Below are 3,110 nucleotides of genomic sequence, written 5' to 3'. Positions count from 1 at the left end.
TATCATCCAATCTAGTTTGCAATATCTCTGTGTGTGCACCATAGTAAATACTTCTCCCTTTATAAAATGTTTGATAAAATTTATTTCTACATTCACAAATGCACCAAAATCAGAATCTTGGCAATATTCAGAAAACTGTTGTATCTTTCATTTCATTATTAATTTTAAAGTGGCAAACAGTGTTCTAGCCAGACCCATTTTAGTGGTGGTCACTATTTCTCGGCATTACAATGTGTTTTTTTTTTTCAGTCTGAGTTACCGTTCTTAACGCCAAAAGTTAAGGAACATCAACGTAATAACAATCTGACAGCATATCTTTGAAAATGAGCTAATATTTATGAAACAAGGATATATAACACAAATGTAAATTATACAAATAAAACAAGAGTAAAGATGGAAATGAACAAAAGTGCAATTCCATTTTGCAAGGAGTTGGTTTTGAAACACTTCATTTGAAATTAGTGCTGGATGGAAGCGGTGTTTTTCATGAGTTGTGGTCAGAAATCTTCTGTGCTGGTTGGGCCCGACCACTGCTGTCCACTGTAGCTGTAACACTGAAATGAAATGTTGTGGCTGGGGTAACAGAACCTTGCATCTCAAGTTTGAGAGATTTTTTTTTTTTTTTTAATCCACTTTCCATGTCAAATGGAAGACTTCTCAATTGAATGCAGTACAACTGCAGCCCCATTTATCACTCTAAATATTACCACCTCTTAAAGGTCAAGTCCACCCCAGAAAATGTCATTTTAAATAGATAGAGAAAAATCAAACTAGCATAACACTGAAAATTTCATCAAAATCGGATGTAAGTTGTGATATTTTAAAGTTTGGGTTATTTTTCACAAAACAGTGATATGCACAACGCAGTGACATGCGAATGAGACAGTCGATGATGTCCCTCACTATTTTTTTTGTTTTCTATTTGAATATTTCATTTTCTACGAATTTGACAATAAGGACCAACTCGAACTGAACCATTTAGTATTAAGCAATGCTGATTCCACATGTTTAGAGAGGAATTAATATTTGTTTCATTTGACAATGATGAAAAAATTAGAATATTTCATAAAATAAAATAGGAAAGAAATAGTGAGTGGATGACATTTCTCAGTTGCATACCGTCCAGGATGTGCATATAACTGTTTTGTGAAATTAAGTGAAACTTTAAAATGTCAACTTTCTTACGTTACATCCGATTTTGATGAAATTTTTAGTGTTATGCTTGTTAGATTTTTCTTTTTTATTCAAATCGACTTTTTGTTGGGATGGACTTGTCCTTTAAGTTTGTTTCCCACAACACATTTTCAGCCTGTGTGCCGATCAAGAGTTACATTCTTTAAACAATCAACATCAATAGAGTGTCATGACATGAAAATAAGATGCAACAGTTTTCCCCCGTCCCCAAGTAATATAGACCGTGAAAGTAGTGACCATTTACTTTAATTCAGAATTCGATTGTCCTTACATCATGAATGGTGTTGGTGGGTCATCAGTAGTTCGTCAAACATGACATCCAATTTCAAACATTTCCAATTGACCATAATCCGTTCTGGGGTCGGTTGCAGAAAGAATTGCATTCAAATGCAACTAAAAAAAATCATAAATGCATGCTTCTAATTGGTCGAAATTCAAGTTGCCTTTTATTGTGAGTCTTTCTGCAACCAAGCCCTCAATAATATTAGCTATGCGAATTTGGGTATGGTCCTGCCAACCCTTGAATTTAGTCTGAAACCATGTGAGTTCCAAAAAGACATCAAACACAATGGTGAATGTGTTACCAACACGTGTGTGAAGCTTCTGATCATCCTCCCAGTCAGATTGGGGTTAGTTAAATTGTGTTTTTCACCCAAATGACCAAAGTATAGTGACTACAGACATACTTCCCCACCCCTCTGCAACCACTATCATTTTAGACTAACCAGGGGGGTGTTTCACAAAGATTTAAGTATGACTTAGAGTCGCACTTAAATGCCTAGTTACGCGCAGTATAAAAGGCATGACAGCATTGGTCAGATCATGCCAAGAGGACGCGCACTACTGCGTATTGATCAATAAGATTGCGCGTTGCATATCATGTACGCGTCAACATTTAAGTGCGACCTAAGTCATACTTAATTCTTTGTGAAACACCCCCCTGACATACCAAATGGTCAAAGATAAAGGAAAGGTTCTGATTATAAATTTCAGTTAGTCGTAGAGAGAAATCAGTCAAAATATCTTTCTATTCTTTTGGCTTTTCTATTGAATACTGAGCGAATACTACAAAGAAAAATAATGAATATGAATTTTCCACATTTCCCATATATACAAAATACTTTGGCACCCTTCAATAACATGGATACATACTAGGGATATATTTGGTGAACACACATTGTTAAATTGGAAGAAATAAATTATAATCAAGCCATATGAACATAGACAACAATATACATATGCAGCCGCCTGCTTTGTGCATCAACAAACATTTCAAATTTGTACATAAATCCAGCAAGATTAAAGTACAAAGTGCAGTACAAGTTCAATAAATTAATTTTTGGAATTAGTACATGTACTAATATAGAGAATATGAATTATGCATAAGTGCACATGAATATTCGGAAACAAATTAGACCACAGATTTTAGTGCCAAGTGTGGAGTTTATGGATTTAGTTCCGACAAAATTTATATTCAACACATGGTTTTTCTCATTTGAGAATGAGAGTTGGTAAATTCAATTTGAAATATCAGAATGGGGTTTCATGTTTATTTCATCTGAGAGCAGCAAAATTGGACTATCCGAAAGGTAAATGTGAAGTATTGAATGGCTTGACAAATCGCAAGCTTGAATCGAATTTCGTGTTATGTAATGATATCTTTCAGTAACGGTGGGGGGGATGCCTGCTAAACTGATTTGTTTTGAAGTAATGATAAATGAGTGATCATTGGCACATGAGTGTCAAGTTCGTACTGAGATGACACATTTACGTGTTTATATCACTCTATGTCATTGCCAGTTACCTTGATACCTCTACTTTGAATTACATGAACAAGTACAACCCATGGATTTCCATGATTCAACGACGAGGTCATAATTTGAAGCTTTGGTTGCAATGTTTCATGTTCCAATATT

Source organism: Lytechinus variegatus, chromosome 4 (assembly GCF_018143015.1).
Source record: "Lytechinus variegatus isolate NC3 chromosome 4, Lvar_3.0, whole genome shotgun sequence".
In the NCBI taxonomy this organism is placed as follows: domain Eukaryota; kingdom Metazoa; phylum Echinodermata; class Echinoidea; order Temnopleuroida; family Toxopneustidae; genus Lytechinus; species Lytechinus variegatus.
Note: the sequence above shows the minus strand (reverse complement) of the source record.